Source organism: Cetorhinus maximus, chromosome 21 (assembly GCF_964194155.1).
Source record: "Cetorhinus maximus chromosome 21, sCetMax3.hap1.1, whole genome shotgun sequence".
Lineage (NCBI taxonomy): Eukaryota > Metazoa > Chordata > Chondrichthyes > Lamniformes > Cetorhinidae > Cetorhinus > Cetorhinus maximus.
Window position 1 is genome coordinate 15,073,523 of NC_135899.1, and position 16,879 is coordinate 15,090,401.

A 16,879-nucleotide genomic window follows, 5' to 3' on the forward strand; every position below is an offset into this window, starting at 1 on the left:
CACTTGTGACTGACCCTTCAAATAAGGTGAACAGCTGCTTCCTATCCACCATTTTCATGCCCCTCATAATCTTATACATCTCGATCAGGTCGCCCCTCAGTCTTTTCTGCTCCAACAAAAACAACCCAAGTCCATCCAACCTCTCTTCATAACTTAAATGTTTCATCTCAGGCAACACCATGGTGATTCTCCTCTGCATCCCCTAAGGTGCAACCACATGGTTCCGATAATGTGGCGACCAGAACTGCACACAGTGCTCCAGCTGTGGACTCACTAAGGCTCTATACAACTCCAACATGGCCTCACTATTTTTGTAATCTATACCTCGATTGATAAAGTCAAGTGTCCAATATATCATATTCGCCACCCCACTAACATGGCCCTCTGCCTTCAGAGATCTAAGGACGCACACACCAAGGTCCCTATGTTCCTCAGAAATTCCTAGTGTCATGCCGTTCATGGAATACATCCTTGTCAAATTACTCCTTCCAAAGTGTATCACCTCACACTTTTCAGGGTTAAATTCCATCTGCCAATTATCTGCCTATTTGACCATCCCATCTATATCTTCCTGTAGCACAAGACACTCAAAATCTCTATTAACGACCCGGCCAATCTTTGTGTCATCCACAAACTTTCTAATCCTACCCCGCATATAGTCATCTATGTCGTTTATATAAATGACAATTAATAGGGGACCGAGCACAGATCCCTGTTGTATGCCACTGGACACTGGCTTCCAGTCACTAAAGCATCCTTCTGTTATCAAACTCTGCCTCCTACAACTAAGCCAATTTTGAATCCACCTCATCAAATTACCCTGTATCCCATTTCTATTTGCCTTCTTTATAAGTCTCCCATGTGGATACTTGTCAAATGCTTTGCTGAAATCCATATAAACTACAGCAACTACGCTACCCTTATCTACACACCTGGTCACCTCCTCAAAAAATTAAATCAAATTTGTTGGGCATGACCTCCCTCTGACAAAGCCATGCTGCTTAACCCTGATCAAACCTTGCCTCTCCTAGTCGAGATAGATACTCTCCTTCAGAAATTTCTCCAATATTTTCCCTACCATTGACGTGAGACTCACTGGTCTGTAGTTCCCTGGCTTATCTCTACAACCCTTCTTAAATAGTGGAACCACATTAGCTCTTCTCCAGTCCTCTGGCACCTCTCCCATGGCCAGAGAGGAATTAAAAATTTGAGTCAAAGCCGCTGCGATCTCCTCCCTTGCCTCCCTCAGCAGCCTGGGTCACCATTCATCTGGACCTGGGGATTTGTCCACTTTTAAGCGTGTCAACACCTCCAATATCTTTTCACTTCCTATATCAATTTGCTTAAGAACCTCGCAGTCTCTCTCCCCAATTTTGTTACCTTTATCCTCATTTTCTTGGGTGAAGATGGATGTGAAGTATTCATTCAACAGTCTAGCGATGTCCTCTAGCTCCACCCATAGATTGCCCCCTCGGTCCCTTATGGGCCCCACTCTTTCCCTGGTTATCCTCTTTCCATTGATATACTCATAGAATATCTTGGGATTTTCCATACTTTTACCAGCCAGAGCTTTCTCATATCCCCTCTTTGCTTTCCTAATTGTTTTCTTAAGCTCCACCCTGCTCTTCCTCTGCTCCACTAATGCCTCTGCTGATTTGCTTTCCTTGTATTTGCTAAAAGCCTCTCTTTTCCTTCTCATTGTAACCTGAAAATCTATGGTCATCCATGGTTCTCTGGGCTTTTACTCCTTCCTATCACCCTAGAGCAAAACTGTTGAGCCTGTACCCTCTCCATTTCGTTTTTGAACACCCCCCACTGTCCATCTGTAGTTCCCCACAAGTAACCATTCCCAGTCTACCTTGGCCAGATCCTGTCTTATTTTCCTCAAATCCACTCTCCCACAGTCCACATCCTTCACACCTGCTTCGAGGTCGCGGAAAGTACTGCTTTCAAAAGTTCAAACGACTTTTAATTGGCAATTAGAATCACACTTGTGTTAATGCATTTAGGACCCTGGGCAAAAACGTCTATTTATGCATTAACCCAGAGGAGATTCCGGGAGGATATTCTGAACTTGGTGAAATATCCCTTTACACTCATCAAGGCACTGTTTAACTGAATAGGATGTCCAGATTTCATCAGGATATTTAGAACGAAATCTAAAGGCTTTTTTGGAATGTGTAATCAGGCCATGTGAAGGATCATCAGCCCATCCATTTCGGCTGCTGTGCAGGTTCTGCGGGGCCGATAGTTTGATGTTTGTAAGGTTCCTTTAAAGTTTTTCCTTGATTTTACAGCTGACCTGATTTAGGGGCTGTGCTTGATTTCTTCCTTGTTTTTGTTAATTTAGTTTATTGTTTTGACTCAAAAGAGTTACTGCGGGGCCGAGTGCTAATGTTAACATGCGGCATGAAGCTGGCCATGTCGGAACCCAGACCCCACTTACCTCTACAGTCAATGGAAGGGAGATTTAGGCGCCATGGGTGACCAATCTATATATAGTGCTCCGCCTTTGACTAAAGTTAAAATTAAACTACGCCCCAATGCGGAAAGCAATACCATTGACTGGAACTGCCTGTTAGGGTGCTGGATGGTGTAAGCATCACTCTGCCGGTAGCCTCTTCGTTGTCTGTGGGATGTCACTATGGGGCATGGTCCCATAGTCAGTATAAGGATTTAACCCACACTGTCGGCACTCTCGAGCCATCTAGCCAACTGACCAACCCCAAAAGCCAGCAGTCCTACACGCACTATCAGGGGTTTGGCCAGAGGGCTTGACTTTGGCCCCCAGTATGTGGGCAGGAACGGAGGCGGGAAGGCATGGGATTTCTTGAAGCTGGCCAGAATGTTGGTTCCCTGCATCAGTCCTGACTCCAAGGCAGTATCCTTGAGGTTAAGTTGGGCAACAAACGTCAACTCCCCACAAGCCGCTTTTAGCTTGGTGCTGTCAAGCAAAAGACTAAATAAAGTTATGAATTATGATTTAAGGGCGTTGAATGGGTACACGAAAGATGGCCGGAGATGCACTCTGGCAGTGCACAGGCGCTGGGAAGAAGCGGGAGGCAGCTGTTCAGGATTACTCTGCAAACCACACAACCCACCACCCCGGTCATAGCATCCACGTCGCAACCCTATAACCTACCAGGGCATATTTATAGCCAATCCTCTCCCAAGAAGCCATGACCATATTTAATTTCTAATATTTTGGAATGGCTGAGAGGGCGCTACAAGATGTAAGGGCCTCCTCTCGCCCTTACCTGCAGCTGCAGGCTACAGCTCCTTCAGTGATGGAGAGACTGCGATTGGCTCTTCGGCTTAGATATCCCGCCCACTATCATTACCTTATCTGGAATACATGTGACTCCATATCCACAATAATGTGGTTGACTCTTAAATACCCTCTGAACAAAGGTAATTAGGTATGGGCAATAAATGCTGGCCGAGCCAGGAACGCCCACACCACGTGAAACAATATTTTCTTTAAAAAATCAAATGACGAGAGCGCCTTTTGGCCATTCATTGGCACAACCATTTAAAAAAATCACTGTCAGTTTGCTTCTCGTGACACGATGTGGGCCTGGGTCATGGATTTAATGTTGGGGTGCCGAACCCAAACAGAAAATGCTGCCCATGGAAAGTTAGGGATTGCTAGACCCAGAATGGCGAGCAAGAAATTTCTCCCATGGATTGGATTTTGATACCAGTCCCACATGCAGAGCATGGCGACTTGTAAAGAAGAAGGAGGAGCTGCATTCATATAGCACCTTTCATTACCACAGGATGTCCTAAAGCGCGTTAGAAACACTTTACAGCCAATGAAGTAGTTCTGAAGAATGCTCGCTGTTCTAATGTAGGAAATTTGCAAACAGCAAACTTGCACTAGCTGCAATGAGGTACTGCGGAGGAAATTTGAACTCCCCTAGATTCAGTTTGGGAGTCTTTGGTAAAGGTCTAGTCTGCAAGTCAGTTCTGTAAAGCAAACACAAGTTTTTTCATTAAACTGAACAGGCTTCAGCAAAAGCAGCCGAACTTTGTTTACACAGGAACATAGCAGGTTGATATTGGGGTAAATTTACCTTCTGGGGCAGGGGAAGAATCGGTGATTGAAAATGGATAATCTATATTACACCTCACTGAATTTATTTTCCCTATGACTGTCTCAGCCAAGTTTCCATGGTGATAACAAATCAGCCAAACTTCAGTTGGTGAGAAGCAAATGAAACGAGTCGCGACACAACTGGAGTCACGAGTTGTTTACTGAGAGCAGTTACATTTTTGCTGTCGGGCAGACAGAACGTCGTTTATACCTATCACCATTCTCTGGCTTGTGGCAGCGATACAATTAAAGCTAAAGCCGGATGAGTAACATTCGAACATTCGTACACAGGAGAAATTCAGTCTGTCTCTAATCCACTCCTGGATTTACTGTGGTGCATCCACGATGCGGAGATCTACGTGGGTTGCACATTTAGGGAGGTGGGCACACTGTAGGTTAGAAGGGTGCGGGCAGGCAGGGAATGGGTGACTGCCAGGCAGTCTAAGAGAACCAATGCAGGTAGTGCAGAAGTCTGCGAGTCAATTGCACTCATTATCTGGTTTTCCATTTTGCATAATGGTGAATACTCCCACCGTATAGCTAGCAGCATATTAAACGGTTGCTGTCGAGTATGTTTTTAAATTACTGGAGTAGAAATCAATGATGATTCCATCATCTTTCCATCCACACATTCACTTGCCTTATCCTCTTATTTCTGTACTCATCGGCACATAGTACGGAGATGATTACATTTGCTGTCCTGCTTACTTATTTGCTAACGAGCTCCCTAACTTCTCATTGTAGGACTACATCCCTCTTCCGCAGTACTTGGTGCCAATGTGGACCAAGCCGCCTGGCTGATCACCCTCTCCCGGGAGAATGTCCTGCAGCCGTTCTGTGACATCCTTGACCCTGGCACCATGGAGGTAACATCCCGTCCTGGAGGCATGTCTACGGTCGCAGAGGCGCCTGTCCGTTCCCCTAATCAATGAACCCCCTTTCACTATATCATCCTTTCTTCTTCTTCCGATCCTGGACAGCCGAGCCGTTTGTGGTGCCACATACCTGGCTCGGACTGGACTCCTCTGAAGAACCAATAGCCTCACTGGCTTCCAAAATGGAATACCGATTTGTGAGCGTTGCCCCAGGGGATTCCTGCACTACCTAACTACTTCTCCTCAACTGCATGGACATTCCCCCTCTGTCTCCAGGCTAATAAGCTTTGGGGTGACCGCATCTCTGAGCGTGCTACCCGTGCAGCTCTCAGCCTCATGGATGTGGCGCTGTGATCCCAGCAGCCTCTTGAGCTCTGAAACCCAGAGGTCCAGTTCTGACAGCTGGCTGCATTTCCAGCACATGTGGCCATCTAGGACACTGTAGCATCCATGACTTCACACAAGTTACAAGACACGCATTCCACTCAACTGAGCTTCCCTGCCAAGTCTGAAATCTACTTTCCTTACGTTAACTTTATTCTACTTTGGATAATTTATATTAATTTATTGCAATGGCTGTTAATTTCCCCTATTCCTGATGCTTCTCAATATAAGCACAAGTATATCAATTTGGTTAAAAATAGTACACTGATCTAATTTACTCACCAGCTCCTACTTACTAAGGCCACGGTTCTTCTTTATGAGCAAAGGTAGAAAAAGATAGCAGCACCACCTCACCTAACTCCCTCGGTCACCAAGCTCCAAATGAAGCACTCAACTGCAGCCACAAACAGCAATCCAGTGCAGGCCAAGTCAGCGCTAAAAGGTAGCCGACTTTGATACTATCTCAACCTCGGCGCTTAAAACCTCATTAAACCAATTATCTAATTAGTCATTTGTAGCTGCCAGCAGAGCCGACATGGGCTCTGTCTTAAGGCTGGACTAAAATTCCTCTTCCAACACTAACAGCAAATTTTAGTTAATTGCTAAATAAAAGAGAGACTAGACTTTAGATAGAATTTAACCCTTAATTTACCCCATAAACACCCTCAGTCACCAATCTCTAACTGAAGCTCTCGACCGCAGCCAAAAAAGGCATTAAAATTTTAAATGATGATGTTCAGAAAGCCTTGGGTGTAATTGGACAAGGAACACAAAAAAATGGCAATCAGGTAGTGCAAGATATTGGCATGTTGGTATTTATTGCCAGGGAATTGAAATACAAGAATAAATAAATCTTGTTACAACCTGAGACCAGACCTAGAATATTGGACTGAATAATGCACATTTACCTTCTGACAATCCACACGCAATCATTGTTTCCAATCCGGTTTCAGCACCAGCACCACAGGCGAACTCCAGTTTCTGCAATTAGACTCAATGATATCATTTTGAGGCGTAAATTCAATTTCTTTCTGTGATTGTGATGACTTTGCTGGAGTTAGTCTATATTGAAGTTGCCACACTGAAGAAGCAACTTCTACAGACACATCATGCATCGCTAAATTTGTCCGCCCCAACTAATTTCCACAAATTCCTTTGTGTGACTGCAATAGCTTTTCCAAACCACTTTGACAGTTGTCTGGAAGCTAACTCAATGTTATATTTAAGTTTTCAAGCACTCTCTCATTATCCAATTTGATTGGAGGAAAATCAATTTCTGAACTCTTAATTTCTACTTCTTTCTCTTTATCTGCTACCACTAACACCTCATTTGGGTCCTCTTCCCTGTCAAAGTGCCTTTAAGCATGTTTACATGTGACACTCCCTGCCTCTTTATTTGATCTGGAGTATTTAATCAATAAGTTACCTCTTTCAGTTTATTTTCAATCCTGTAAGACCCAGTAAATCTTGCCTTTAATGAGCCATCCAGTACTGGTAACAGAATTAGCACTTTCGCTGCAGCAACAAAATTCCAAGCTGCAGCTTTCCTGCCTGCTTTCATTTTCATCACTTGCTGTCATATTTTTAAATGCTTCCTAAACAAATCACATGCTCTGCCGAATCTCTATCTGAGTAGTTTCTGAATTTTGAGCTACCAATGTCTCATAAAACAATTTCAGTTGTCCCCTTACCTAACGACCACGAACTAGTTCAAAAGAGTTAAAAACAGTCGATGCACTCTAAGCATCCTTAATAGCAAAGAGCACGAATGGAATTCCTCCAACACAACCCTGTGGATAATCCAGACTGCTCGCCCTCATCATAGTTTTTATACTCTGATATCATCTTTCCAATGGTGTCTTCAACAGAAGCGTTACAGAGTGATTATCCTGCATTTTTTCCAGATTGTGTGATAATGAGATCAGAGGGTCATAGCTTGAAACAAAAAAAATAGGAAGTGCAAGCAACAAAAGGCAGGAACAAGATTTTGATATTCAGGCTGCTCAACTGCCATAGGCATTACCCACATTTGTGATCCAGCTATATCGTTACCCAGCATAAATTTAACCCTTGCAATGGGCAATTATGCCACCGTTCCAGCACTCATCTCTCCTATTCTCCACTTTAAAGTTACTTTCCACAATGGAATAAGTTTAGCATTTCCATGAGCTCACTAATTACCCATCACCTGTTCCTACAATGTTCTCTCTGAACAATAGATATCACCATCCCATGATTGAGGATTGAGTAGCCCCTATGTCTCTTCAAATAATAACATGTTTACCTACACCACCCTGTGCACATGAAAAGAGTAACACTTCGCACACAAAATCTCTAAACAATTCTGCAACGTGTTTCTCCAAATTCTCTTGGGTAAATTGTGAGCATATTTCCAGTTCTTTACCTGTCACTGATTCCTGCTGTTCTACATTAACGCAAACAACTGTTTTTTGTTTCCCTGTGCCTGAACCTCAGGGCGCAGAATACTCTTACTTCGAGTACTTTCCTGAACCATGACAATTCTATCAGATTTTCCCTGCAATGCCCAGCACACTGACTTTGTCTGACCAACTTTATTACAATGAAAACACCTCAAGTTTTTGAAAGTCACTTCTACCGTCAGCACCTTCCTTTTTATTCTGAGAAAAAGTTCCAGTGAATTTCCAAATACACCTTCTCTTCCCTGACTATCGACCTTCATTTCGCCTCCCTACTTTTATCCTTTTCTGATGTAAAAAATTGACAATAAAAGAAGTTTAGCTCCATGGACTAACTCGTAAACATCAATTATCCCTGTTGCTTTTCTTACCGTTTGACAACTCTCTTCCTCCACATTATCTCTCACTACTGATGAAATTTAATCTTTAAATTCTTCCAAAGCAGTTACTTCTCTAAGAGCAGCATATGCTGTCTCAAATTTTAATGTCCATACCACCAGTCAAAATTACTTCCTTTTACTCTTTCAAACGCAATGTAAGTTTGCCCAGGCTGTTTCCTTATACTCCTAAATTTCTGCCTCAGGAACCAAATCTATGCACACTAAATATCCTTTTTTTAGCTACATCATAATTCACTAACGTTTCTTCTGACAGCGAAGCATAAACCTTATGTGCTGCTCCCACCAAACTGGATTGTAACAACAGCCTCCATTTTTCCTGTGGCCATTTCATCTGTTTAGATATCTTCTCAAACAAAGCAGAGAATGCTTCAACATCTTTTTCCTCAAATTTTGGAAAAGTTTGTACAAATTTAAACATCTCCCACTGCATTTTAAGCCAAAGGTTTATCCATCATCAGAACTTTCCGCAGAATCTGAGATCCCTTTTTTAACTTCCAGCCTTTTTATCTGGTGTGCCCTTTCTCGGTCCTTCTCTCTTTCCTTTGCCTCTCTTTCTTCATCCTTCTTTCTTTCCTGGAATTCCTGTTCCAGCTCCCTTTCTTTCTCCTGCCTTTCCGCTTTCTCCCCTTGAAATGCCTTTTCCTTTTCTGCTGCCTCTGGCTCAAGCTTTTTCTGACTTCCATTGCTTGTTCAAATTAAAGTTTCAAACTGAAGTCTCGCCACCTCCAGCTGTCTCGCTCGTGTCAGGTACCACGTCCAACTTTAAGTGCTGTGCTACAACTTCAATTATACCTGCTTTCTTCGCCGCTGCAGGTAACACCAATTGTAATCTATTGGACAATTACAGCGACTTAATTTTACTTACTTTTGTAAAACGGCGAAAGTTATAACTTCAACTCCCAAACAAGTCTGAGCAATTGGCAGAACCATATTGCAGCCTCATCACTACAAAAAGCCTCACACTAACTCATGAATTCAAAGTGCTTCTCGTACCCGTAGCGTTAAGATTCATCAACTTCAAAAAATAAATCAAGCAATTTCAAATATATCCCGCAAAGAATTCCCAACTATGTTAGGACACAGCCCGAGGTTTCTGATGTGCGGTGGTGGGAATCACTGCCCAGCGCAATCGACAGGTGGAGTACACGATCGCAAACTGACCTCACAATGGCGTGAAAATGATTTTTGGCCATCACGACACATTGTTCCCCCTCCCCCACCGCCCCGCTGTGTGGCATGAAGCCTCGTGCCAACGGGGCAAGGAAATTCAGGCCTAGAAATAACACAGGTAACAAAAAGTCAAAGCTAAAGGCTCTGAATATGAATTTATGTAGCATTCATAACAACGTAAATGAATTGATAGCGCACATTGAAGTAAATAAATATGATCGGATAGCCATTACCGAAACGTGGCGGCAGGAGAAGTAGAATTTGGTCCAGGATATTGAAGGGCAAATGACATTCAAGAAGAATAGGAAGCTAAGTAAAAGTGGAGGAATATCACTGTTAATCAAGGGTGACAATGGTGTAATAGTTAGATATGATCTTGGTTCAGGAGATCAGGATATAAAATCGGTTTGGGTGGAGATGAGAAATAGTAGATGAAAAAGTCATCAGCGAGAGTGGTCTACAGGCCTCCTTACAGTAGCCACAGTAGTAATGTAGGACAAAGTATTCAAGAGAAAATATTGTGTGATTATGATAAAGCAGCTGCAATATCATGGCTGATTTTCATCTAGTCATAAACTGTAAAAATCAAATTGGCAGTAGGAGGCCAGATGAGGACTTCATAGAATGTTTTTGAGACAGTTTATTCGAGCAACACATTCTGAACCAACCAGAAAGCACATTGTATTACATTTGGCATTGTGCAATGTGGCAACATTATTAATGGCCTCAGAGTAAAGGCACCCCTAGGTAGCAGCGACCACAATATGATTGAATTTTACATCCAGTTTGAAAGGGAAAAGATTTGGTCTGAGACTAGTATTTTACACTTAATTAAGGGCAACTATGTGGGCATGAAAGCTGAGCTAGCTGAAGTGAACTAGGGTGCTAGGCTGGGGATAGTTCAAGAGACGAGCAGTGGCATTTATTTAAGTGTATATCTGAGAATACTCAGAATAATTATACTCCTGCTATAAAGAAAAAAAATCGAGAGGGAGAACCCACCTTCCGTGGTTAACTAAAGAAGTTTGGGAAAGCATCAAACTTAGGGAAAAACTGTAAATGCACAAAAATGAGTGGCAGGTCAGATGATTGTTCAGAATATAAATAATAGCAGAGAATGAGTGAAATATTAATCAGGAAAAATAAATTCGAGTATGAGAGGAATCTAGCAAGAAATATAAAAACAGATAGCAAGAGTTAATACAGGTATTTAAACTGGAAAACAGCGGGTAAAATGAGTGTTTTTCCCTGAGAGGGTCAGAATGGGGAGTTAATAGCAGATAATAAGGAAATGGCGGATGAAGTGAACAAATATTTTGCTTCTGCCTTCACTATAGATTATAGAACAAATCTTCCAGTAAAGCTGTAAATCAGGATGTCGAGAGGGGAGAGGAACTTCGTGAAATTACAATTGCTCATGAAGCGGCATTGAGCAAACTGATAGAGGTGCTGGCTGACAAGCCTATGTGCCCAGACGGACCTCATCCTAGGCTCTTAAAAGAGGTGGCTAATGAGGTAGTAGTTCCGGTGGTGCTAATTTTCAAACATCTCCTAGATTCTGGAAAGTTCCATCAGACTGGGAAATAGCAAATATGGCCCCCCTATTCAAGAAGTGAGGGAGGGAGAAAGCAGGAAACTATAGGCCAGCTAGCTTGGTGTTTGTCGTGGTGCTGGAGTTGATTATTAACGAGGTTATAGCGGGGCACTTAGAAAATCTCAAGGTAATTGGGAAGAGACAGCATGGTTTTCTAAAAGAGAAATCATATTTAACAAATCTATTGCTCTTTGAAGGATCAACATGTGCTGTAGATCAAGGGGAGCCTGTAGATGTACTGTGCTTGGATTTCCAGAAGTCATTATGGTACAATATGAATGCTCATGGTGTAGGGGTAACGGATTAGCCTGGATAGTAGATTGGCTGGCTGTCAGAAAACAGAGATAATGCATGATAATACTCTCTCCCGAAGTTCCCCTCCAAACCACTCATCACCCTGACTTGTCAATATATTGCCAATCCTTCACTGTTGATGGGTCAAAATCCTAGAACTCCCTCCCTAACAGCACATGGGCTGCCGTGGTTCACGAAGGCAGCTCACCGCCGCCACCTCAAAGACAATTAGTGATGGGAAATAAATGTTTGCCTGGCCAAAGATGCTCACATCCTGAAAATGAATTTTTAAAATGGATCTTTGTCTCAATGGAAGTACGTGTCGCGTGGAGCACCGCAGGGGTCAGTGCTCCAGCCGTAACTTTTTACAATTGATATCAATGACTTAGATCAGGGGAATGAAGGCATGGCAGATAAATTTGCAGATGACACTAAAGTTTGTTATAAAAAAATAGAGGCCAAGACTTTATGGAACTTCCCGCCTGGCAAGATGTTATGATTCCGCTGAAATGAATGGAGATTTAAATAGCTCGCTGCATCTGCTGGGGGATAGACACACCCTGGTTGGAGTTGTACCTAGCACAAAGGAAGTTGGTGTGGTTGTTGCAGCCCAGTTGGAGATCAGTCACCTCAGCTCTAGGACATAATTGCAGGAGCTCCTCAGGGTAGTGCTCTAGGCACAACTACTCTTCAGCTGCTTCAACAATGACTTTCTTTTCATCATAAGGTCAGAATTTTGGATGTTTGCTGATGATTGCAAGATGTTCAGCACCATTCACGACTGCTCAGATAATCAATCAGTCCATGTTCAAATTCAGCAAGACCTTGGCAATATCCAGGATTTGACTGACAAGGGACAAATGACATTTGCACCACACAATTGCCAGGCAATGACGATCTCCAACAAGAGACATTCCAACCATCACTCCTTGATGTTCAATGGCATTACCATCAACGAAACACCCACTATCAACATCCTGGGGGTTACATTGACCGGACACTGAGCTGGACTACACATATAAATACTGTCACTACAAGAGCAGGTCAGAGGCCAGAGATCCTGCAATGAGAAATCTGCCTCCTGACTCCCAAAAGCGTCTCCACCATCTACAAGGACCAAGTCAGAATTGTGATGGAATACTCCTCACTTGCCTGGGTGAGTGCAGTTCCCACAGCCTAAATCAGCCTGACACCGCCCAGGACAAAACAGCCCGCTTGATTGGCACCACACCCACAAACATTCACTCTCCACCATCGACGGACAGTAGTAGCAATGCGTAACATCTACAGGATGCAATGCAGGAATTCACCAAGGCTCCTTCGACAGCACCTTCCAAACCCACGACCATTACCGACTAGATGGACAAGGGCAGCAGATACATGGGAACATCACCACCTGGAATTTCCCTTGCACGTCACTCACCATCCTGACTTGGAAATATGTTGCCGTTCCTTCACTGTCGTTGGGCCAAAACCCTGGAACCCCCTTCCTAACAGCACTGTGGATGTGCCTACACCACATGGAATCCAGCGGTTGAAGAATGCAGCTCACCTCCACCTTCCCAAGGACAAGGAGGGATGGGAAATAGATGCTGGCCTAGCCAGAGAAGCCCACATCCCCTGAATGAATAAACAAAAACATAAAGATACCACGCTGAATTCCATACAGACTGAAGAAGAACTATTCCCAATGACTTCCCTACAACACCGAGATGGAAACTTTCCATTATATTTATGACATCTGTACCTACTTGCACCAAAATATTTGTTTTTCTATTATGTCAAGCACCAATGGGAATCTTGGTCCGCTATACATTAGCATCTAAATGGGGAATTCAAATATGTTTTGAAGTCACCATGGTGTGCCCTACACCAGCATTATTACAATGTCATGACAAATAGAAAATTGGAAGAACTGGTGTTGTGGAAGGATAAGAAAGAATACAAGCCCCTGCCTCAGTCAAATGGTACCATGCTAGACAACTCGAACATAGGTTTATTTTAAATGTACTTATGTTCATTCGTTAAATAATCTAAGAATGTGAACAAGTGGACGTTTCGCAATATTCATCATCTGTTCCCGGAATCTTCACAAGGTCAATGCATAAATGCATTTGTTTGTGCAGGAGCTCAAATAATTCAACAGAAGTGTGATTCTAATCACGAAATAAAGTGAATTCGAGCCTTGCAATATATTTATCTTCGCGACACCGGTGCAGATGATTATTATTGTGATGGGTGCCGACAACACAGTGTAACTGCCAGAGATGGTGAAGAGCAGAATGAAGGATCCTTTTCGGTTCTTCATCTCGGGATCACTCCTGGCCTCCCCAGTTTTGCAGCTCTTCAGGGCTTTGCGAGCTGTACTGGCCATTAAGATATACCTGACTGTGAGTGAATTCAACAGCAACGTCAATGGGTATGGAATTATTGGAGTGGAGAAAGTTCAAATCTATTTGTAAGCAATCCATTCCGGTGAAGCTGAATACCATGTTACAGTGCAGCAGCCGAACTGTCTACAGTCAGCAATAAAGTGTGTCTCGTAATGAAAATAAACCAGTATATTAATCAAAAAAATGAGTACACACTCTGCAGTGATGATCAAAATGGCGATTATTTCTGTGCAGCATTTCTTTTCAGATCCTGGCAACAAATGGCTATGAAATGGTCATAGGCGAATAACATTGTGAACCAGACAGAGAGTTGGGCTCTAACTACTTACAGAAAGGCAGTGAAACGGTATGCGTGTGGGTAACTCTGGAATAAGTCGTGGAAATTATACTTAAAATGCCTTCAACAACTAAATTAAGAATAAATACCATTAGATCTGCAACTGCCATGGCCACCATGTAACACGTGATTCGTTCAGAGCGACCACAATTTCCATGGGTCAAGATCACAAATGACATCAAATTCAATGTAAATAAACGCACATTAAAAACAGGAAAAATAACGAGGAAATAGTTCAGCAATCCAAAATCACACCTGCTTGAAATAGCATAGTTCTGAATTGTGAGACCGGAGAACTGTTATTGAGACTGTTTCCCTCATATCTCCTTGGGTGATGTACATAGTCAGCATGCGCAAGACGGTGCCAAACTCGCGCACTCTACTCTGATGATTTAGCTAACCCCAACCAAGAAAAGTAAACTATATGTGTGATTAAAATTACTGCAGATTGTCCTCTGGTTTGACACGCGTATGTTACTATGAGAAATTCAAGATTTTGTTAACAAGCATTTGGGGGACACTTTACTGCTGAGAAGCTTTTTCGTTCTGTTAAGGTAAGGGACACAGAGAGCGACAGCAGTTAGTTGACCATATCTTTGATTCAAATTCTGTCTCAAAAGGTGTCATTTCAATCTTTGGATCGATTAGCTCAAGGTATTGGATGTAATGTATCATCATTGGTTGAGGGTTGGTTAACACACAGAAGACAGAGCGTCGGGATTAATGGGTAATTTTCAGGTTGCAAAGACGCAACTAGTGGAGTGCCACGAGGATCACTCCTAGGGCTTCAAATATTTACTATCTATATTAATGACTGAGGAGGGGGCAGGGTGTAATGTATCCAAATTTGCTGATGACACAAAAACAGGTGGGAGGCCATGAGGTGCTGAGGACAGAGGAATCTGCAAGGGGATATAGGCAGGTTGAGTGAGTGGGCAAAAACATGGCAGATGGAGTTTAATGTAGGAAAGTGTGAGGTCAAGCACTTTGATAGGAAGAACCAAAAGACAGGCTATTATTTAAATGGAGAGAAACTTCAAAAAAGGGCAGAACAGAGGGATTTTGGTTTTCTTGTACATAAAACACAAAAAAATAGCATGCAGATACAGCAAATAATGAAGAAGGGGAATGGAATGTTGACCTGTGTGGTAGGGAGTTTGGGGATTCAAAAATAGGGAACTCTTGTTACAACTGTGCAAGGTGTTGGTGAGGCCGCACTCAGTCAGGCTTTGATACAAAGACACTTAGTAACAGTAGCTGTTTCACACACAAACGCATCCCTGGGGAGGCTGAGGTCTTTCACAAGGGCTTATATTAGCTAAGGGTCTTCAAACAAACAAATTAGAACCCTTTTATTTTGCAAAAAAATCTTAAAAATTTGTTGCACGATTACCTGATGGAGCAATGCAGAAACCACAGCGGCATTGGGCACTCAGGCCAACAGACTCAGAAGAAGGGTCATTCGGACTCAAAACGTTAATTCTGTTTCTGTCTCCACAGATGCTGTTAGACCTGCTGAGTTTTTCCAGCATTTTCTGTTTTTGTTGCAGATTTCCAGCATCCGCAGTATTTGCTTTGTATCCAACAGATTCCCCGCCCTGATTCTGTCACTGCACTCCTGAGGCAGCTTGTTTTTGGTCTTGGCCTTAGTTCTGCGAAGGACCCATCACTTCAGCTATAACATAATAATCCACGGAGAAAAAGGGGTGAATAAAACCTGAATCCATCCGTTAGTGCAGCACAAATTGTGCAAGATATCAGCAAAAACTGTAAGAGTGTTGCAATAAGTCGCATTGACCACACGAAGCAGAACATCGAAACTGTCTGGATAATAAAACAGTGATCACTCCTGACTTGTTCCTCATAGGTGATAAACAGGCTTTGGAGAGTTCAAAGGTGAGTTACTCGTCGCAGAATTCCCAGCCTCACCTACACTTTTAGTTACAGAGTAAAGTATAAAATGGGCGTATCTGACCGCCCTGATTTTCCGTTCCATTGGTTTCAGGAGGAGTTGAGTTCAGCAGAGTTGAATAATCAGAGATTAATTTAATATCCAACGTTATATGGGCCCAATTTTAATCATTCCAATCCTTTTCACTTCGACAAGGTTAACACCAGATATCACCCATTTTATACTTTACTCTGTAACTAAAAGTGTAGGTGAGGCTGGGAATTCCGCGATGAGTAACTCACCTTCGAACTCTCCAAAGCCTATTTATCACCTATGAGGAACAAGTCAGAAGTGTGATGGAATACTTTATTTTCATACTTTATTTTTACGTAGTTGTATGCGGTGATTCTACATTGACTGACACCATTGAGTCAGAAGACGTTGCTTACATGTCCCACTTCAGGGAGCTGAAACTTAGATGGAGGGCTGAGGAAGTATCGCAGGATTGTGGTTGGAGGGGTTGGCGTTTGGGGGGCAGGAGGCGTTTGGTTTGAATGGGACGTTAACATATATAATGGATGCCAATGTCTCAATTCAAATGTGTTACTGAGTCCATCTGACATTTGTAATTGTCACAGGATAGAATTTGAAATAAATCAAGTTGTTTTCACATGGTGGAGGAAAGTTTAACCTTTACGATGACATTAATGGGAAGAGCTGTAGAAGTGGGGACCGATTCGTTAACTCTCCTTCATTGCCCTGCAAAAGAATAGCCTTCCTGGAAATAATGGCAATTTTAACATTTGGCGACTGACTGGGGCTGATGTTAACCCTGTCGAATTGAAAAGGATTTGAATGAGTTACAATTGGGTCCATGTAACATTGGATATTAAATTAACCTCTGATTATTCAACTCTGCTGAAATCAACTCACCCTGAAGCTAATGGAATGGAAAATCATGGTGGTCAGACATCACGCAAATTACATTACCACCGAAAGTGAACAT